The sequence below is a fragment of the Ursus americanus genome, chromosome 23, assembly GCF_024610735.1.
Source record: "Ursus americanus isolate L20-20 chromosome 23, mUrsAme1.1.p, whole genome shotgun sequence".
Classification (NCBI taxonomy): domain Eukaryota; kingdom Metazoa; phylum Chordata; class Mammalia; order Carnivora; family Ursidae; genus Ursus; species Ursus americanus.
The window spans coordinates 32,725,224-32,748,282 of NC_142149.1; the positions used below are offsets into that span (position 1 = coordinate 32,725,224).

At 37.5% G+C, this 23,059-nt stretch overlaps 1 protein-coding gene across 2 annotated transcripts in view; it reads left to right on the forward strand.

The window, feature by feature from the left end:
• Window positions 1–23,059, forward strand: part of MED13 (mediator complex subunit 13) — a 269,001-nt gene that overhangs the window by 46,480 nt on the left and 199,462 nt on the right. The gene's annotated exons all lie outside the window — the stretch shown is intronic.

Sequence of the window (23,059 nt, forward strand, 5' to 3'; positions counted from 1 at the left end):
TTCTTGGCTTTTCTTGTTTGAAAGAGCACTCCTTCCTGGACTTTCATGTTTTAATGGAGAAAGTAATAACACACTTGCTAGATTCTACGTTACTCTGCATTGACGTAGTATAACATGGTGGTATTATATGGATCTGTGTGTGACCTTGAGCAAGTTAGTTTACCTCTTTGTGCCTCAGTTTTCTCATATATAAAATATAATACCCTCCTTCACAAGGTTGCTATAAAAATTAAGGAAATACATGCAGGTGTTTATAGCATAGCACCTAGCATATTCTCAATAAATGATAGCTAGTAGTAGTTTGCTGTTTTTGAGTTCTCTTTCTCCAGAATTTTAAACTATGTCGGAAAAAACAAACAGCTATCAATTTTACCAAGTTCCGCACTTAATTCAATCTGATATAAATGTAGTTGTATTCATGGTGAACTTGAAGTAGTAATGTAAAAGGGTTTTGTTTGGTTGGTTTTGGTTTTTAAATTAATTAAAGGAGTTCAAAGGAGCAACAGAATGAAACATACTTAAGTGGTGAAACAATATTCCCTTCCACCTACTCTCTACTGTTCTGCAATCATCAGCATTCATTACCTTGAGCAAAGTATGATACAAGTGAAAAGTTTTTGAATTACAAGAACCTGAACTTTTGAGTTTCAAAAACCCAAGGCCTAAAAGATTCAAGGAATAGAGTTCATACCATCAACAGTAGATTTGGAAGAATAGATGAAGAGCGAGTCTGCTTACTCCACTCTGGACTAATAAAACGTTTATGGGCCCAGCAGGATGTGGGCACAAAGAAAGTATTCATGAGTATACACGTGAAGTGTGTAGGCAATAGGCCTGAGAGAGAGCCCTCCTTACTGAAGAAGCCAGAAGACCCAAAAAGGCCCTACTGCCAGGACCAGGCAGGCATTACAATACCTAGCAGGGCCGAGGTAGGAATGAACACATGGCAGCTTGAATAGGTGCCACCCAGAGGCCTCACCATCATGTCCACCTCTGGAACTTAGGTGCAGCCTAGGAAAAGTCAGGAAGAGGGCATTCTTCATTCACTGAGATTAAGTTGCTATTGGGTGGAATGGAGGCTCAAAATAGGAATTAAGTCTAGTGATATAAAAATAAAGTTTATTTTTTTCACTCCTGAGTTAAGGTCTTAAATGTATAAAGATCTAAATAGGTTCTCAGTGTCTTACTGTAATGTTTTGAAGTGTAATATCCTTCTTGTATCTGAAAAACTGTAGGCTGCCTTCCAAACATCATGATGCCTAGAAAAAAGGTGTCATTGTCCATGATGCTAATTACACATTACATAGAGTGTAAATGCTTTAACCATACCAGGGTAGAATTAAAATACATACTTTATTTGGAAGGGCTCCTAAATTTGTAAGAAAACTACATTTTAGAATACTTGGTAGTTAAAATGATTTCCATGTATAGATGCTAAGTGGTCTAGACTTGCTTTATGAAGATGGGCTCCCTCAAACACCACCATCTTAGATAATTCAGCATTCAATGCAACAGCAAAAACATAGCACGTTAAATCTGGCTGGAATGGAGATAGAGACTGACATGTTAGATTTAGTACAACTGTAGAATTAATACTCAAAACCCCCATGCTGCACAGTTTTCCCATATGCTACATAAAAATGCTATATAGTTTCTCACTCACAAGCTGCTATATATACTAGGGTGCTAGCTGATTTTATGCCTTCAACTCGCTTAATGTTTTCATTTATATACAATAGAGTTTTACATCACATCGGTCAAACAACCTATTGCAAAATAATTTATGGCAAAATCATAATAAATTTATACAAAGTATTGATTTAGCATTAATTTTCAAACTGTGAAAGTCAATGAATTATAAATCTTGTAAATAAGTCAGCAAAGCAAAAGACATAAATGACAAAAAAATTGTCATTGTGTTGTGTATTTGCTTTTTAGATGGCTACGTGGAGAAAATATATGGGAGAAGATTTCATAAAATTTAAAATTAGTAACATAAAAATAACATAATACACAAAGAAATAGACTATCTCAACAAAATTGTGAAGAAAAATCACCCAAGAATCTGGTTCATAGTCTTGACATACTGGCATCACAGTTCAGTTGAATGATACTCTGCAAAGGAAAGCATCTTCACACCCTTGTTCTTCCAAAAAATTTTGGAGCTAGATCGATAACACAATCTATTTAATTCTCAGAATATCATGTTTCTGTTTGTGTGCATATGTTTGAATATCTTTACTATTTAAAAGACCACATTGAAGACATTACCTTGGCAATATAATAGTCCAAACCCCCAGTGGATGTATGAATCTCCTCTACTATGTGCTTTATAAGCAATCACCCAGCCTAGGTTTGATCACCTGCAGTGATGAGAGCTCACTGTCTCTGATACCTAATGGTCTATTTGTTTTAGCGTTGATTGGTTACTTAGAGATTACAGCAATGACAGTTGTTTCCATTTTGGTCAAAGAAAACCTTTTTTCTAAAACCATATTACTAGATCCTTTGCAGCCCAATCTCAGTGGTGTCAAGTGGGCACAACAGAGATCAGATAAGAGTCATTATGTTAATGAAGATACCATTATCATTGCTTGGAAAAGAAGTTAAATCCTTCATTTTGGCACATTTTATTGATAGTTGCTGTTTTCATTAGGTACTATTGTTTAGTGAAAAAAAGTCAGGGTTTTCATTTAGAAAATTATGTTGTGAGAATGTACATTCCTGTCAAGAGTCCTGAGATCCACTGTGATTGGACTAGTTAGGTTTAGTTCATGTGCCCACCATTGGCCAGGGGAATGGGATGCATCGGGCCTGCTCATGTGCTTTAACTCTAAGCCCAGGGGTAGTATCTTATCACATCGTGTTGACTGTGACAGGGTAAGCATTGAATCACAAAGGAAAATTAGGGTTGTGACCAGGTCTACTGTGAATATTGTGCAGGTTATGCGCTGCACGACTCCAAGGGTCACCATTCACACAGTCTGCAATGTGTGCTCCCCCTCGGAATTTTTCAGTGTACAACCTATGCAGCCGTATGTAGTAACCCCTAAGCTGTAACTTGGAAACGAAATAATAAATGCTGGAGAAGCAAATTACAAATATCCTCTATTCTGATTAACTAATTTTACTTATCTGTTCCCTAAAAGCTTAAGAGAGTACTTATGATTCCATATTTTTTTTTCCACTTACGATCCCAGTTTTAACTGTTTCCCTGGTCTATTTATATATCTTGTCTCTGATACAGTAGTTTTTAAAAATCTTATTATTTATTTTTTTAATTCAAGTTAGTTAACATGTAGCGTAGTATTGGTTTCAGGAGTCAATTTTAGTGATCATCATTTACATATAATACCCAGTGCTCATCCCAACAAGTGCCCTCCTTAATGCCCATCACCCATTTAGCCCATCCCCCCACCCACCACCCCTCCAGCAACCCTCAGTTTGTTCTCTACATTTAAGAGCCTCTTGTAGTTTGCCTCCCTTTCTGTTTTGATCTTATTTTATTTTTCCTTCCCTTCCCCTATGTTCATGTGTTTTGTTTCTTAAATTCCACATGTGAGTGAAATCATATATTTGTCTCTCTCTGACTAACTTATTTCTTGCAAATGAAAAGATTTCATTCTTTTTGATCGGTGATAATATTCCATTGTTTACCCATTCATCAGTCGAGGGACATTTGGTCTCTTTCCATAATTTGGCTGTTGTTGATAATGATGCTGTAAACATCTGGGTGCATGTGCCCCTTTGAATAACTATTTTTGTATCCTTTGGGTAAATACCTAGTAGTGCAATTGCTGGGTCGTAGGGTAGTTCTATTTTAACTTTCTGAGGAACCTCCATACTGAAACAGTAGTTTTCAATTTTTTTTTTTTCCTGCTACAATATGCACAAAGAATGACTTTCATGGGGTGCCTGGGTGGCTCAGATGGTTGAGCGTCTGCCTTCGGCTCAGGTCATGATCCCAGTGGCCTGGGATCAAGCCCCACATCGGGTTCCCTGCTCAGTGGGGAGCCTGCTTCTTCCTCTACCTCTGCCATTCCCTCTGCTTGTGCTCTCTGGCTATCTCTCTGTCAAATAAACAAATAAAGTCTTAAAAAAAAAAAAGAATGACATTCATATAAGTTTACACCAAGGTTACATACAATTCTGAGTGTGTTCCCAAACTCTACCCTTTTGTCTTTCATCCAAGAAAACATAGCTGCGATCTCTTGAGCACCATAGGAGAAGAGAGCCATGGGCCTGGAGGGGCATGTGGTGTTCCTGAAGTGAGTCCTGCCTTTCCCCATAGCTAGTCAATAATATGGGAGATCCTTAGAGGATCTCTTGTAAACTGTGTTTTGAGGAAGGTGCCTATAAGAAGGGGTGCCTGGCATTTTGGAATCACAGATGTCCACACATCTGTTTAGGCGGCACCCCTGATCTATCACCTGTGCCTGTCTGAGCAAGGGAAGAGTAAATATGAGAGAAATGGAGAGACAAAGACTGGACTTGGTGGAGGAGCCTATATTTCCTGTATCAGAACAAGGATGTGAGCATTTCTCAAGGGTTGGGAGCTATAGGAGACAGCTGTCTGTCCCCCAGAGCTGTTCACTGGCTGAAGGTACCCCAATAGCAAGAGACTAAAGGAGACAGGGACAGAGGTGGCAGAAGTGAAGCTGGAAGCAGACCTCTCAAGACTGAGAACTGAGTTGTGGTGAGGCCCCATCAAACTCCACAGAAACCACCTAGGAGCCTTAGAAGAAGTGGACAATTGGACACCTGCCACACAGAAGATACTTTGGTGGTCATGGTGGTGAGCTACCCAGTTCTCCATTCAAGAAAGAACTTGCTTTTCAACTGCAGGGAGTGCAATTAGCTGAGAGCGTCCAGCTGCAATATCTTTGGGATAAGACTCAGAATTTGAGTTGTGGCCTATGCTTTTTCTAGGTAGCCCCTAGTTAGTGACAAAGCACAGCAGACGTTTAAAGCCTGGCAACTTCTGCCTGGTACAAGACTCCTCTACTTTGCAGTCTTTGTTCCAGAGCTCCTTATTGGTTGACTGAGACTTTGTCAGACCTGCATCCCAGTCTGAGGTTTTCTGTTCTGATTCTGTTTCCCCCACCCTATCCTTTATCTTTTGTAGGCGTTACTCCTTAGTAAGCATCTTATGCTCCTAAATCGGTTGCAGCCTCTACTTCTTGGACCACTTGTACTAACGCAGTATCCTTGACCAGTTAGCATTTACCAGAGAAATAATGAGAAGCTACTTTCATACCCAGTTAGAGAAAGAGATGTTGGCCTTTTTCACCCTTCCTGCCACCACCAGCAGCTAGGGAGTAGGACCAAAAAGATGAGGAGAGAGAAGTAAAGCAGATGATGCCTCCTTCCCACTCCACGGCCTTTTAGCTTTGAGTCAAGCCTGCCCTGGGAAGGAAGGGGGTATGTGGAAGAAACTAAGTTAAAATTAAGGTTGCCAGATTTGCAAATAAAAATACAGGACATCCAATTAAATTTGAATTTCAGATAAACATTGAATAAATTTTAGTATAAGTATGTCCCAAATATTGCATGTTTCTAACTACAACCCTTAAGTTTGAAGTTTTGTTTTGTTTTGTTTTTTAAAGATTTTATTTATTTATTTGACACAGAGAGAGAGATAGCCAGCGAGAGAGGGAACACAAGCAGGGGGAGTGGGAGAGGAAGAAGCAGGCTTCTCAGCGGAGCAGGGAGCCCGATGCGGGGCTCGATCCCAGGACTGTGGGATCACACCCTGAGCTGAAGGCAGATGGTTAACAACTGAGCCACCCAGGCGCCCCTAAGTTTGAAGTTTTTACCAAACCTAGTTGTTTGTTTGTTTGTTTGTTTGTTTGTTTTAAGGGCTAGACTTTTAATACTCAAAAGGGATCAGAAAGTTACAGAATTTGCCCAAGTTGTTAAAGGGAAGAAAGAGATTCAACATAGCACAGCTGGACCCATGAGAGAAAAAAAGTTTCAGATTTCTACCCCCTGAGATGAAACTCTTCAATAAACTGGTTATATACATTAGCATATAGAGTAAATCTTTCAAACACTTCTATAGTTTCATTGTGATCAGTAACAATTACTAGATGCTAGAATGCAACAACAGGTTGGTGGCTTCTAGTGAACCCTGCTCTCATCATTTATATGAGTTGAAGGGTGTAAAAAAAACTTCTTATACTCTCAAAAGCTCTTAGAGCTTTCCAAAAGAAGGTGAAAGAAAAGAGTTTGTCCTTTTGCCCTGCATTTGCTTCAAATTTTTGAACCTTTAACTTCAAGTAGCAAGTTCATCCCATTGGGCTCTAGCCATCATTGTGTGCTGCAGAAGAGGTAGCTACTGCACCCTCTTCTCTCACCTCTCTGTCAAGGTCAGCAGCTAGATAGAACCCAGAGTGGAGAGGGTGGAACTTAAAATTGCTTATGAAATGTATTTGTTCTGAGGAGGAGCGGAGGGGCAAGTTCTGGAAGAAAAAACAAGAGACAATTTCCAGAGGGCAAGAGAACAAAATATAGTGAAGAAATATAGCTCAGACACACATATTGTGCTATGTATGTATTGGGGTGGGGGCAGGCAATTACAGGTTTATGCTTGTGAATGAATGAATTAATTGAACAAGCAGATATATCTTGGTTCTTGAATTTTAATCACACCTTTAAGGAGTATTTCCATAACATTTATGTAAAAATATATCTGACTGTGGAAGAAATATACCACAATGCTATTTCACACTTGAAAGATTTTGAATGATTTTTGGTATATTCTCTTTCTGTGAACTGTGTATATATCATTTTTATGATTCTTAAACAGACCCATTTGTGCTAGCATTTTAATACCATAAATAAATGCCCATAAAACAATTTTTTACTTCTTTTGACTCTCTATTTTTATTGTTTATAGCAATGTAATGATTAAGAATATTTTTTCATCTGAAATTGACTTGTAAATGATTATCTACTTACGTGCATCAAATAATCATATAAATGGGATAAATAATGGGGGAATTCTGATTTTACCCCATACACTCCCATAGCCTTATTGGAAAGGGTAGTTTTTTAAATTAAGAATTTCATATGTGGGTGTAAAAGACCAACCTAGATAATTTATATGTGTTCCTATATTAATACAATGTAGTATACTTTAAGTGAAGGAAGCACTGGATTGATAAGAACCATCAAATTTATAATTGTCTTAATATCAGGCATTTCATAGAGAAATATTCTATAAAGGTCACATAGAACCTGGATTCCATAAAATTCAGGTAATATATTGATCTCACATCTGTAAATCAGCAATTTGATCTTTACATGGATGCATTCTACCCCATGCTTCATAATAAATTTAAATTTAAAATTATGCAGGTTTTATATTTTTTTCAATAGAACGATAAAATACCAGCACAGAAATCATCAACTGAGCCTCATGCCTCTAGGCAGAACCATAATTAAGTCATCTTGGACAGGTAATTGTCCATTTCAGTGAGAGTCTATAACATGCTCAGTATTCCATTCTTACAAAGATCTTTCAACAGAAGTTTCTTTATTATGTTGAATTCAAGTATTTGCTTTTCAGTTTAATCCCACTTCATCTGACTTTATATTACATATAGGAATTCATCCCATTGTAGAATTTTATGCAGTAAGTGTCCTTATTCCATCATTTCATTTTACCCAGTGTCACTCTGATGAGAAAATATTGATTCATTTCATATTTATCATTAGTGTTATTTGCATATATTAACTACATTTTCTTCTCTCTTATCAAAGTGTAATGATTTGCTATTACATTGCCAATTTAATTAATATCTGTGTATGGTGCTTTCTTTTCTCATATGGTTTGCTTTGACAAAGTAAAAAAATGGCCCTCATGTATTTATCTGTAATTTACAAGTATACTAGAATGTAGTAATTTGAGTTCATACAGATGGCTTGCCTTGAGTAAAATTATTGAAGAATGCTGAAATGTATGTAGATGAGAGAATATGATCATCTACTATCAGATCCATGATTTCTAGCAACCTGTAATTTCCATAGTGTTTAAACGTGAATTTTTTAAAGATTTTTTTTTTTTAAGATTTTATTTATTTATTAGAGAGAGAACACAAGCTGGGAGGAGAGGCAGAGGGAGAGGGAGAAGCCAGGACCCTGGGATCATGACCTGAGCCGAAGGCAGATGCTTAACCGACTGAGCCACCCAGGCACCGTAATTTTACTAGCGTTTAATTGTTGTCAGTACCTGGTACAGTATTTAGGCCTGGTACAGTATTTAAGCAGAAATTAATATAAATAATAATTTAATCACGATGATGCATCTCCTATTGATAAAATACCCCTTAAAAAGATGACAGTGCTCATCTCTGATTTGTTTGGACAGCGTGGTGCCCTGCATTCTCCTTCCCTGTCACACTGAACCACTTGTAGCTCCAGATAACCTAAATACAACATGTAAGCGAGAATGGGTTTTCATCAAAGCAGGCCTATATGAGAGATGAGGAAGTAGTCAAGGTACCAGGCTCAGGTTATGTACAGTGGGGAATGTCTGCAGATGAAACTAAAAGTGCCACTTGTTAAAGGGCCTTGTATACCACCCAGGAGAGTTGGGATTTTGTTCTTAAGAAGAATTAATTGAAGTATTAGGCAGGGACCTTGCAGAAATATTATGCAGATTTAGATTTAGAAAGGGCATTCCACAGGAGTACAGTGGAATTGGATGTATACAGATAGAAAAATGGCAAAGGCTTGATCTAAGGCAGTGATGTGGGAATGAAGGGAAGGGATGGAATTGAGAATTACAGAAGAGGTAGAATAAAGAGGATTGGGTGGTTGATTAAATATGGAAGAAGAAAAAAAGATGAGGATGACTCCCATATTTCTGATTTACACTTTGGATTTCATGGTGGTGCTAGAACGTGCTACATTTACTGCCTCCTTGAGTCATTCCATTCAGCGTTTCCTTATCAAACCAAACATGATTCTTGATTGGAAATAATAAAAACCATCTCTGAATATCTTAGGTAAAAAGGTAATTATGGAAGATCTGTGCAAAAGTTCTAGTTGTTAATTTCTGTTCTTTCCGTTTTACTCAGTATTGCCTACCAGAATAAAGACCACATTTCCCAATCTCCCTTGCATTTATTTATTTTTTTAAAAAGATTTTATTTATTTATTTGAGAGAGAGAGATGGTGAGAGAGAGAACATGAGCAGTGGGGAGAGGGAGAAGCAGGCTCCCCACTGATCAGGGAGCCTGACGTGGGGCTTGATCCCAGGACCCTGAGATCATGACCTGAGCTGAAGGCAGATGCTTAACTGACTGAGCCACCCAGGCACCCCTCCCTTGCATTTAGATCTGGCCATGTGATTAACTTCTCACCAATGGAATATAAGCAGAAGTAGCACGTGCAGCCTCCTGCACTTACCCTTAAAGGGTAGAGGCGTATGGCTCTTCCATTTTTCCCATCATATATGTAATGGGTGGAGCTCCATTTTGGACCATAAGGAAGAACTCCATACCTTTAGATAGTAAAGCATACAGTTAGAAGCATTCTGGGTTCCAGATGACTGCATAGCCGCTGCAGCATCCTAAAACGCCTATGTCCAAACCTTAATGTGGAAGAGAAATGAACTTGAACTTTGTTTAAGTGCTCGTTATTTTTGGTTTCTGTTACATGCAACTGAATCCTTTTCTCAATAATACAGGTAGGCAACAAACAAACACAAAACAGAGACAGAATAAACTGGTGGTTGCCAGAAGAGTGGGGGGTGGGAGAAATGGGTGAAATAGGTGAAGGGGATTAAGAGGTACAAACTTTCAGTTATAAAATAAATAAGTCATAGGCAAAGGAGGCAAGAATATGCAATGAGAAAAAGTCTCTTCCAACAAATGGTGCTGAAACAACTGTACAGCTACATGCAAAAGAATGAAACTGGACCACTTTCTTGCACCATACACAAAAATAAACTCAAAATGGATTAAAGACCTAAATGTGAGACCTGACACCATTAAAATCCTAGAATAAAGCACAGGCAGTAATTTCTCAGATATCGGCCATAGCAACATTTTTTTAGATATGTCTCCTGAGGCAAGGGAAATAAAAGCAAAAATAAACTATTGGGGCTACATCAAAATAAAAAGCTTCTGCACAGCAAAGGAAACAATCAATAAAATAAAAAGACAACCTACTGGATGGGAGAAGATATTTGCAAATGACCTATCTGATAAAAGGGTAGAATCTAAAATATATAAAGAACTTCTACAGGTCAACACCCAAAATACAATAATCCAATTAAAAATGATGAACCGACATTTCTCCAAAAAAGACATACAGAGGGGCTCCTGGGTGGCTCAGCTGTTAAGCATCCGCCTTCGGCTCAGGTCATGATCCTATGGTCCTGGGATCGAGCCCTGCATTGGGCTCCCATGCTTCACAGGAAGCCTGCTTTTCCCTCTCACACTCCCCTTGCTTGTGTTCCCTCTCTCGCTGTCTCTCTCTGTCAAATAAATAAATAAAAGCTTTAAAAAAAAAAAGACATACAGATGGCCAAAAGACACATGAAAAGACAGTCAACATCACTCATCATCAGGGAAACGCAAATCAAAACCATAATGAGATACCACCTCATACCTGTCAGAATAGGTAAACTCAAAAGTACAAGAAACAAGTGTTGGTGAGGATGTGGAGAAAAAGGAACCCTCATGCACTATTGGTGAGACCGCAAATTAGTTCAGCTACAATGGAAGACAGTGTGGCGGTTCCTCAAAAATTAAAAATAGAATTACCATATGATCCAGTAATTCCACTACCGGATATTTACCCAAGGAATAAGAAAACATTAATTCTAAAAGATCTATGCATCTCTATGTTTACTGCAGCATTATTTACAATAGCCAAATTATGGAAGTAGCCCAAATGTCTGTTGATAGATGAATGGATAAAGAAGAGGTGGTATATATATATATATATATAATGGAATATTACTTAGCCATAAAAGAGAATGAAATCTTGCCATTTGCAACAACATGGATGGATCTAGAGGGTATGATGCTAAGTGAAATAAGTCAGATAAAGACAAATACCATATGATTCACTCATATGTGGAATTGAAGAAACAAAGCAAACAAAGAAAAAAAGAGATAGACCAAAAAACAGACTCTTAACTATAGAGAATAACGAACTGATGGTTACCAGAGGGGAGGTGGGTGAGGGATGGGTGAAATAGGTGAAGGGGATTAAGAGTACACTTACTGTGATGAGCACTGAATAATGTATACAATTGTTGAATTATTATATTGTACACCTGAAACTAACATAACACTGTATGTTAGTTATCCTGGAATTAAAATAGTCAGTCATGAGGATAAAAAGTACAACCTGGGGAATATAGTCAATAATATTGTAATAACGTTGTATGATGACAAGTAGTAACTATATTTGTGGTGAGCATAGCTTAATATATAGAAATATCTGATCACTATGTTGTATACCTGAAACTAATATAACATTGTATGTCATCTATACTTTAATAAAATAATAAAGGTAGGCATTGAGGCAGCCTGATTCCCAGATGCCCCTCGTCTTTGGTTCAGTCACTCCAAATGCAAAATTCTGGCAGGGAGCATTTTGTTGCTTGAGTTAGGCCATGTGTCTGCTCCCAAGTGGCACCAAAGGGCAGCTGGAGGAAAGATCTGGTCCTCTGTTTCCATAGAGAGCCTCAGCAGTGGGAGATATGTGCCAGGGATAGTCCACACATTAACAAAACACACAACAAGGAATTTCATCCAAAGGAAGATTGAGCTACTGATAGAAAGTGTGGAGGCAAGGATGCTGGACAGCCATAAAAAACAGCAAATATGCACTACCGAATCAAGGCAAATTAAGAGAGGCTATTTTTCCATTTAACTTAAATCTTTCCTATTTTGGTGGATCCATCTTGTCATAAAACATTTCAGTTTTCTTTCACAATACCTTTACTTTAAGTGGCACACATTTATCATTTCTTCTTCTAAATTCTGTTGCAAGCAGATTCATGGGCAGCTTATAGTACTCATATGCTCTTTCCTACTTTTTGGCAATAGCATCATGAAAAATAATGGCAACATTGCATAAAAGCTACAATTAAATTTCTGTCTTTAGATCTTCAAAATACTTCTTAAGAATAGTAGGAGCATTTTGTATGTGTATAAAAAAATAACTCTTAGCAACTGAAAAGCTATTAGCATTCTTTCAAAAGCCAGTATCTGTCTTGGCAATCTTGTATTTTTTCCAGCTTAACTGAGATGTAATTAACCTATAACATGTGTAAGTTTAAAGTGTTCAACCTGTTAATTTGACATACTTACATATTACAAAATGATTACCACAGTAGGATAGTTAACTCTTCCATCACCTCACATAATTACCATTTCTTTTTTGTGATTAGAATGTTGAAGATCTACTCTCAGCAACTTTCAAGTATATACTGCAGTATTTTTAACTATCATCACCATGCTGCACATTAGATCCCCAGGACATTTTATAACTGAAAATTTGTGCTTTTTATCTACATCTTCCTATTTCTTTCCCCCCACCCCCCAAGCCTCTGGCAACCACTATTCTGGGTAGGACTTCCAATAGCCACCCTTATGCTGTTTCTGATCTTGAAGGAAAAGCTTTCAGTGATTCGCTGCTGAGTATGATGTTAGCTGTAAGCTTATCTTATATGGCCGTTATCATGTTGAGGTACATTCCTTTTATACCCAATTTATTGAGAAATTTTACCATGAAAGGATATTGGATTTTGCCAAATGCTTTTTGTGAAGCTATGGTTATGATCATGTGGTTTTTCCTTCATTCTGCTAATTAAATCATACTTATTGATTTGCCTATGTTGAACCATCCTTACAACTCTGGGATAAATCCTCTCAATCATGGTGTATAATCCTTTTAATATTCCATTGAATTCTCATATTTGCCAATATTTTGTTGAGAATTTTTGCATCTATATTCATTAGGGACATTTGTCTATAATTTCCTTTTTTGTGTGTGGTGTCCTTATCTGACTTTGGTAGAAGGGTGGTGCTGGTCTTGTAAAATGAATTTGGGAGTCTTTCCACCTCTTCAATTTTTGGAAGAGTTTGAGAAGTATTGGCTCTAATTTTTCTTTAATGTTTGGTAGAATTTATCAGGGAGACCATCTGGTCCTGGGCTTTTCTTATTGGGAGATTTTTGATTACTGCTTCAGTCATCTTACTCATTATGAGTCTGTTCAGATTTTTTAGTTCTTTTTTTTTTTTAAGATTTATTTATTTATTTATTTATTTATTTATTCGACAGAGAGAGAGACAGCCAGCGAGAGAGGGAACACAAGCAGGGGGAGTGGGAGAGGAAGAAGCAGGCTCATAGCAGAGGAGCCTGATGTGGGGCTCGATCCCAGAACGCCGGGATCACGCCCTGAGCCAAAGGCAGACGCTTAACCGCTGTGCCACCCAGGCGCCCCAGATTTTTTAGTTCTTTATGATCAGTCTCGGTAGGTTTTACGTTTTGAGGAATTTGCCCGTTTCTTTTGGTTATCCAGTTTGTTGATGTTCATGGTAGTCTCTTATCCACTGTCTTTCTGTGGTAGTAGTTGTTATATCTCCTCTTACATTTCTGATTCTATTTATTTATTTTTAAAATTTTTAAAAAAATTTTATTTATTTATTTGACAGAGAGAGACGGCCAGTGAGAGAGGGAACACAAGCAGGGGGAGTGGGAGAGGAAGAAGCAGGCTCCTAGCGGAGGAGCCTGATGTGGGGCTCGATTCCAGAACGCCAGGATCACGCCCTGAGCCAAAGGCAGACGCTTAACGACTGCGCCACCCAGGTGCCCCTCTGATTTTATTTATTTGAGTCTTCTTTTTTTAGTCTAGTAAAAGTTTTTCAATTTTAGTTATATTTTCAAAAAGTACCTCTTCAGTTTGTTGATCTTTTAAATTGTTTTTCTTGTCTCTTATTTAAATTTTTTTTGTCTCTTATTTAATTTATTTCTACTATGATGTTTGTCATTTCTTTTTTTTTCTGTTAACTTTGAGCTTGTTTTGTTTTTGTAGTTCATTAAGGTGTAAAATTAGGTTGTTTATTTGAGATCTGTTTTCTTTATTGCTACAATTTTTTCTTTTAGTACTGCTTTAGCTGCATAAGTTTTGGTATGTTTTTGTTTCCATTTTCATTTGTTTTAAGATAATTGTTACTTTTCTTTTTTTCTTTTTGATCCATTGGTTGTTCAGGAGTGTTTTGTTTAATTTCCACATATTTGTAAAATTTCCAGTTTTTCTCTTGTTATTGATTTCTAGTTTCATACCATGGTGGTCAGAAAAGACACTTATTATGATTTTAATCTTACATTGGCTAAGACTCATTTTGTGTTGTAACACATAATCGATCCTGGAGAATGTTCTTTTTTATTTTTTTTCCTGCAGAATGTTCTGTGTGCACTTGAGAAGGATGTATTCTGCTGTTGCTGGATGGAATGTTCTGTATATATATCTATTAGGTCCATTTGTCTAAGATATAGTTTAGACCCAACGTTTCCTTACTGATTTTCTGTCTGGATGATCTGTCATTGTTGAAAGAGGGGTATTGAAATCCTCTACTATTACTGTGTCATTGTCTATTTCTCCCTTCAGATCTGTTGTATTTGCTTAATATATCTAGGCGCTCCAATGTTTGGTGCATATATGTTTATGATTGTTACTTTCTTGATGAATTGACCCTTTTATCATTATATAATGACCTTTTAAAAAAAATTTTTTTAAAGATTTTATTTATTTATTTGATAGAGAGAGCCAGCGAGAGAGGGGACACAAGCAGGGGGAATGGGAGAGGAAGAAGCAGGCTCCCAGCGGAGGAGCCTGATGTGGGGCTCGATCCCAGGATCACGCCCTGAGCTGAAGGCAGATGCTTAACGACTGAGCCACCCAGGCGCCCCTTTTTTATCTCTTGTTACAGTTTTTGGCTTAAAGTCTATTTTATATGATATAAATATAGCTTTCCCTACTCTATTTTGGTTTCCACTTGAATATAATATTTTTTTCCAACTCTTTACTTTAAGCCTGTATGTGTCCTTAAAGCTGTATCACGTCCTTATAGGCATGATATAGTTGAATTATGTTGTTGTTTTTGGTGGTGGTTTTGGTCCATTCAGCCACATTATGCCTTTTGATTGGAGAATTTAATCCATTTAAATTTAGAATAATTATTGATAGGTTAGAACTTACTAGTGCCATCTTATTTTCTGACTATTTTTAGTTCCCTTGTTCCTTTTTCTCTCTTTTGCCACATTCCCTTGTGAATTGATGATTTTATGTAGTGGTTTGCTTTGATTCTCATCTCTTTACCTTTGTTAATCTACTGTAGGTTTTTGCTTTGTGGTTGCCATGAGGCTTGCATAAAATGTCTTATAGATATGTTAGTCTTTTTATGGTGATAATTTAACTTCATTAACATACACTCTACCTTTTACTTTCCTTCTTTTATGTTTTGATTATCACAATTTACCTTTTTTTATATAGTCTAACCATTAACAAATTTTTTAGCTATAGTTATTTTTAATACCTTTGTCCTTTAAATTTAACCTTTTTACTAGAGTTAAATGCTTAACATACCACCATATTATAGTATCTGAGTATTCTGAATTTCACTATAACTTACCTTTATCAGTGTGTTGTATATTTTCGTAAGTTTTCATTCCATTTCAGCTTAAGGAACTCCTTTCAGCATTTTTTATAAGACAAGTCTAGTGGTGATCTCCTTCAGCTTTTGTTTATCTGGGAAAGTCTATCTCTCCTTCATTGTGAAGGACACTTTTGCCAGATAGAGTATTATTGTTTGTCAGTTTTTTCTTTAAGCACTTTGACTATATCATCCTACTCTGTCCTGGCCTATAAGGTTTCTGCTAAGAAATCTGCTGATAGCCTTATGAGGATTCCCTTTTATATTACAGACATTTTTCTTGGTGCTGTTATGATTTTCTCTTTGTCTTTGATATATGACAGTTTTATGATAATATGTCTTAGAGAAAATCTCTTTAAGTTGAATTTTGGGAGAACCTATGAAATTCATGAATTTGGATATCCAAATCTCTCCTCAAATTTGGGAAGTTCTCAGACATTACTTACCCCTTCCTTCCTTCCTTCCTTCCTTCCTTCCTTCCTTCCTTCCTTCCTTCCTAGATCTTATTTATTTATTTGAGACAGAGCGAGTGAGAGAGAGACAGCACAAGCCAGGGGAGAGGCAGGGGAGAGGGAGAAGCAGACTGCCTGCCAAGCAGGGAGGTTGACATGGGGCTTGATCCCAGGACCATGGGATCATGACCTGAGCCAAAGGCAGTTGCTTAAACCACTGAGTCACCCAGGTGCCCTGACATTACTTCTTTGAATAAGTTTTCTGCCCCTTTTTATCTCTTTCTCCCTCTCTTCTCCTTCTGGAACTGCAATAATTTGCAAATTGTTTCTTTTGATGGTATTCCATAGATCACATAGACTTTCTCCGTTCTTTTTCCTTTGTTATCTCTGGGTAATTTCAAAATTTTTGTCTTTTAATTCAAAGGTGCTTTTTTCTGTTTGCTCTGTTCTGATGTCGGTGCTCTCTATCTCATTTTTCATTTCATTCATTGTATTTTTCAGTTCCAGAATTTTTAAATTTCTTTTATGATTTCTTTTTGTTAAAATTTTCATTTTGTTCATGTATTATTTTCCTGATTTTGTTGAATCGTCATGCTTTCTTATAGGTCATTGAGCTTCCTTAAAATAGCTATTTTGATTTCTTTATTGGGTAAATCACAGATATCCATGTAGTTGGGATCAGTTACTATAAGATTATTGTGATCTTTGGTGTTCTCATGTTTCCCTGATTCTTCATGTTCTCTAAAGTTTTCTATTGCTGTCTTCACATTTGAAGTAGAAGTCACCTCCTCCAGTTTTTACTAACTGCCCTCTCCAATTGTCCAAACTTATGTTTTCAGTCACTAAATTTTGGGGTGGATCATTACACAGCAATAGATAACAGGAACATTTGTATATGTAGAGCCTTCTTCTCTCTTTTAGTAGCTAGATAGGATGCTGTTTTTTAAAATATACTGCAATTTACTTAAACATTCTCCAGTGTTTCATTATTATAAACAATAGTGCAGTGAATATCTGTATGTATATGTTATGTATGTTACATATATAGTGAATATTTAAAGGACAAATTCCTTGAAGTAGATGTTGGTTCAAAGGATTTATGCATGCGTAAATTTCTTAGATATTTCACAATGGCTCCATAGAGTCACGTCAATTTTCATAACCTTCAGAAATGTATGAGACTGCCTATTTTCTCATATCACCAAAATAGTGTGAAATCAACTCATTTGCTTTTTTTTTTTAGCCAATCTTCTAGGTGAAAAAAAATGGTATCTCAATTATAGTTTATTTATTTATTTAAAAGATTTTAATTAATTAATTAATTTATTTGAGAGAGAGAGAGAGCATGAGTACAGGGAGGGGCAGAGGGAGAGGGAGAAAGCAGACTCTGCACTGAGCACAAAGTCTGATGCAGGGCTCAATCTCAGGACCCCGAGACCATGACCTGAGCTGAAATCAAGAGTCAGATGCTGGGGCACCTGGGTGGCTCTGTCTTCAGCTCAGGTTATGATTCCATGGTCCTGGGATTGAGTCCCACATTGGGCTCCCTGCTCAGTGAGGAGCCTGCTTCTCCCTCAACCCTTCCTCCTGCTTGTGCATGCTCTCTCTCTCTCATATAAACAAATAAAATCTTTAAAAAAAAGGTCAGATGCTTAACTGACTAAGCCACCCAGGTGCCCCTCAATTATAGTTTAATTGGGCATTTCTTTTATTATGAAAGAATTTGAGCATCTTTTCAAATTTTTGAATCATTTATAATTCCTTTTCAATGAATTGTCTTATCATTTTTTTTTTTTCTGCTAGATTGCTGGTCTTTATATTCATTTGTTAGGGCTCTTCAAAGAAATGATGTCTTTGTGATGTGTTGTAAATTATTCTGTTTTTCATTTTTTCCTTTGCTTATAATTGTTTTTAGTTATGCAGATTTAAAAAAAATCATTGGAAGGACATTTACTAGATCTACCCTCATAATAAAATTTTCAGTGCACAATACAGTATTTTTATATATAGACACAATCTTTACAATTTTTATAAAATTTTTAATATAGTTGAATTTATCAATTTTATTTTTGGTATCTTGTGGATTTTGTATCATGCTTAGGCTTTCCCTATTTCAATAAGACTTAAAATTTTTTCTAGTACTTTTTAAAAATGTATCTTTTACATGTCTGGAATTTATTTTGTGGTATGGAGTGATGTAGGAATCAAACTTAATTTTTCCATATGACGAACCATTTTCTCTAATATCATGTACTGAGTATAAATATTCTTTTGCAAAGCATCATTAATAACCACATTTATCCTAGAAAAAGAACTTGCATGCCCACATACTATCATAATACTGTATACATTGTAGCAGAAATAGTGCACAGTATTTTACATGACTTATCTCATTTAATCTTCAAAGAATCCCTAACCCTCTGACGTATTCTCATTTTGCGGCTGTGGACCCTGATTTTGAGAAGGGTTTAAGTAATTTTCTTAAACAAATAAGGCCTAGGATGTGGCAGAGTCAGGATTCAAAACCAGTTCTGTCATGCTCCAAATTCTGCTCTTACCGACAATACTATATATCAGTGGGGATGCCTGGCTTTAAACCACTATGCCATTCAGCTTATCTCTTCATAAGAGGCACTCAACAAATATTTGATTTAACAGATTAGTAAAAGTCCTCTTTTAACTAAAAAAATTGTGAGGCCATTTTATGGCCCCAGAGAACATCTGCTTCAGAGAAAAGGCTTGTTGGGAAGTAAGTTGCTTTGTGTTGCAAGCCTGCTGATGCTAGTGGAAGCGTGTTTGTGGGTCACCTGTCATCACTCCCTGGTCCAGTCAAGGTAGCTGAGAAACTGGTTTGGTTACTGAAATATCTCAGGATGTTTAGTTCAGATCCATTCTGATCAGCTATAGATCAGAGGTTCCAACAACCTCCTCCTTGGGTTTGATTAATTTGCTAAAGCAGCTCACAGAACTCAGAAACATCTTATTTACAAATTACCAGTTCAGGAACAGTAAAATGGAAGAGATGCATAGGGCAAGGTATGGGGAAATGGGCATGGAGCTTCCATGCTCTCTGAGTACACCACTCTCCCTGAATCTCCAAGTGTTCACCAACCCAGAAACTTTCTGAACCCATGTTTTTGTTTTTTTTTATGGAGGCCTCATTATATCAGCATGATTGATTAAATCATTGTCCATTGGTGATTGAACTCAATCTCCAACTCCTCTCTTCCTCTGGGAGGCCAGGGAGGGGGAAATGAAAGTTCCAGCCTTCAGTCACGAGGTTAGTTCCCCTGGCAGCCCATCCCCGTTCTTAGGTGCTTTGCAAAAGTCACCCCATTAATATGAACTCAGGTGTTGTTGAAAGGGGTTTATTAGAATATCCAAACACCCTTGTCTCTCATATCACTTAGGAAATTCCAAAGGTTTTAGGAGACCTGTGTCAGGGATGGGGATGAAAATAAAATATGCATTTCTTGGGGCGCCTGAGTGGCGCAGTCGTTAAGCGTCTGCCTTTGGCTCAGGGCGTGATCCCGGCGTTCTGGGATCGAGCCCCACATCAGGCTCTTCTGCTGGGAGCCTGCTTCTTCCTCTCCCACTCCCCCTGCTTGTGTTCCCTCTCTCGCTGGCTGTCTCTGTCAAATAAATAAATAAAATCTTTAAAAAAAATATGCATTTCTTATTATAAATCTCACTATCACATAATAGTATTAAAGAGTTTCATTCCTGGATAACTGAACAAATTATAGCCTTAGGTTTGCACATTTTTACTATCACTTTTAGTGCTGAATTTAGTGTCAAAATTCTGAATTCTGAGAAGATAGTGGCAAGTGATGGCAATAATAAAGTCACTAATGTCAGTATATTTTTCTTAAATCCTGTGTTCTGGTTATAATTTGTTAAGTTTATTTGGCATATTTTCCTCCTAATTTTTTCTTTTATTTTTCTTCCCTTAATATAGTGCTAAAATTCAACTGAGTAAATTTGAAGGTCTAATTTGCTTTATTCAATAATTTATGAAGCAGTCAGCATTCCATCTAGCAAGTAGAAAGAAGCTCCAACTTGCTGTACAAAAATGTAAGGTTTTTATAGACAGATGGGGATGGAAAAGAAAGTTTTCTAACAAGGAGTGGGTTGTTTCAGGTGAAGATACCTTTCTTTGGGGGAAGGGCAGGGGTCTGTCAGGCATATTACCTCACTAGTATTGATCAGGAAATTCCAGATTGACTGGTTAAAGGTCACATTCCTGGGGGAGGTTGAAACTGCAGTTAAATCTTCTTTTGCTGTCATGGGGGTAAGTGACTCCATTTTGGGCCTATTGTGTCTTTTTTTTAAACAGTTCCCTTCTCATCAGACTCTCAGCCTAACTGAGAGATGTGATCAAAATTGCAAGGCATTTGCACCATGCTCAGCTACTGCTCTGTAGTTCTTGTGGCTTTTACTGAGCCTCTGTGTGATATTCACAGGTCGTGATTTTTTTACTGAATCCTTGTAGTGTTTGACTTTAGGTTCACAATTTTTAGCTGGTCATTTTCTTCATTCCTTTTCTGGCATACAGATCTTTTTTTTTTTTTTAAGATTTGTTTATTTTAGACAGAGGGAGAGCACACACGTGTGTGAGCAGGGGGAGGGGCAGAGAGAGAATCTTCAAGGACACTCCTTGCTGAGCTCGGAGCCTGACTCAGGGCACGATCCCAGGACCCTGAGATCATGACCTGAGCCGAAATCAAGAGCTAGCCACTTAACCAACTGAGCCACTCAGGCCCCCCTGGCATGCCAGGCTTAGTGAGATCATTTGCGTGGTGGTTAGTGGCTATGAACATGCATCCATGCTTTTGAGAGAAGACAGTGAGGCAGGGAGAATACTGTGATTACTATAAGCAAAGTCTGGAGTGTATTTCCACCCCAAAACAATCAAAATCAAATTAGTCAAAGAAAGATACATTGAAGGAGTCACCTTTTTAAGCCAAGTACCTTCCTCAGTGATCTTATGCAACTGAGCTCCAACTTCCCCAGAAGTGTTAATCTAGGTGCAGCAGGTGGCATTGACCATAGCACAGATACCTCCTTGCTCAGCTAAATGATAATCGAGGGCTGTCCTATTATGGAGTACAGCTTTAATCAGTAGTCCAAAGATTTTTTGGGGCAGCTATGGTCCTAGCAGTGGATTCTGCAGTATTTTCAAGAATTAAGGAAAGGTTCCTGATCATATTCCTATTTACATTTATTCCTGACTAGGGAAGTAGGGTTCTATCAAAGGAAGCTAATTTTGAATCATGAATACTCCATGATAGGTATTTTCTAACTCAATGATGTAAATTCAGGGGAGTTGAATAGTGAGGTGTCTGTCTATAAACAAGGGCACAGTTAAATAACTTAAGAGACATTGCCCAATTATGTGCCAGCCATCTAGGCATTCAGAGACCCAAGGAGAATGATAACCACCACAGACAAGATAAATCCTGTCAGGGCACAAATCATTTCCATTAAGGTCGCACTATTAATGGCAGGGATTGTTGCATTTGCTTGTTCAAGCCAGAGGTCAGTTAGGTTTTCACCTATGCTGAAATAAAGCATTGTTCTAAATTCTAGAGGTTACCCTCCACCCCTTAGCAATAGCCTGGAGATACACATAGTGGTGTTATCTTTCCAGGCCAATGCCAGAGTAAAGGAAAGGAAAAGAAGAAAGGGTTTTATGTTTAGTATGAAGTCTTGATCTGGCATCTTGGGAAGAAGCAGTCTATCTCAATGTCAACTACTTCTCTTCCTAGTCAATTTGATTTGGAGATTTCCAGCATTTGTATAGGAGCAGCTGTCCAGTGAAGCCTTCTTCAGCAGAGAGTTATGTACTAAAGGCTCAGGACCCTGAAGCTTAGTGAGGAGGACTTGGTATAATCCCTTCCAAGGAGATCCAGGGGGTAGTCTTTTATTTTTAGTCATTCCAAATTAGAAGAGTGGGAGAAAATTGGAATTGTTAGTGTAACAGGATTTTTTTCTTCAGTGCCCACAGTTCTTGGTCACACCACTTTGAAAAATGATTAGACCAGGCAGAGTGGTGGGCAGCAAAGCAAAGTTCATTGATAGTGAAGCAAAGTTTATTGAGTGATAGTACAAAGCTCCCATGGAGGGAGGGAACCCGAAATGGTTGCCATCAGAGTTTCTAAGTCTAGGGGGTTTTATGAGCTTGTTGAAAGCCTGTTTTAATCTGATTAACCCTTCCTGTGCCTGTTATCCAATCAGGTCTTTGTCATCTATCTATCACTTGGGAAAGGATGGAGGGCTCCTTCCAGGGTGGTGTAAAATCCTTTTAAGGGTGGCTTCCTCTTAGGGCAAAGGCCCCTTTTCCCTGCCTGCCTTTCTTCCAACTATCCTTCATCGTTAGCTTGGAAAGCTTTCCAGATATTTGGGGAAACTAGAAAGATCCAGGATTCAGTTCAGTTTATAAGTATATAATAAAACTTGAGACAATTAACCTCAAAACCTCAGAATCTAATATAGACAAAGGTGAAAACATAATATCTTTCTCTACAATTGCCCCCATTTTTTTTTACCAAAGATAATCATAATAAAACTAATTTATTTGCGTTAAACGTGGCTTGATTAATTACATAAGTGCTGAAAGAATAGTGATTGATCATATATAAGCTCTCTTTAAGACTGTTTTGCTGGAACCTTTCATAAGGAATCTCAGATTGAACTTTTCTTAAAAGCCTCTGAGGCCAGGAGGCCAAGCAAAGGACTGGCTCTCAGATTCTAGTTGATAAGATTGCTGGAAACCCTGTAAGCAAGGTGCTGGGCTGATTTTCCCAAGAGGCTTTTTCGACTTCATGAACTTAACCTTAGTTCTTTAAAGCTGTCTGGTTATATCTGAGTCTATGTACATCTCTCTCAAATATGACATTACAGTCAAAGCATTGGTAATAGAGC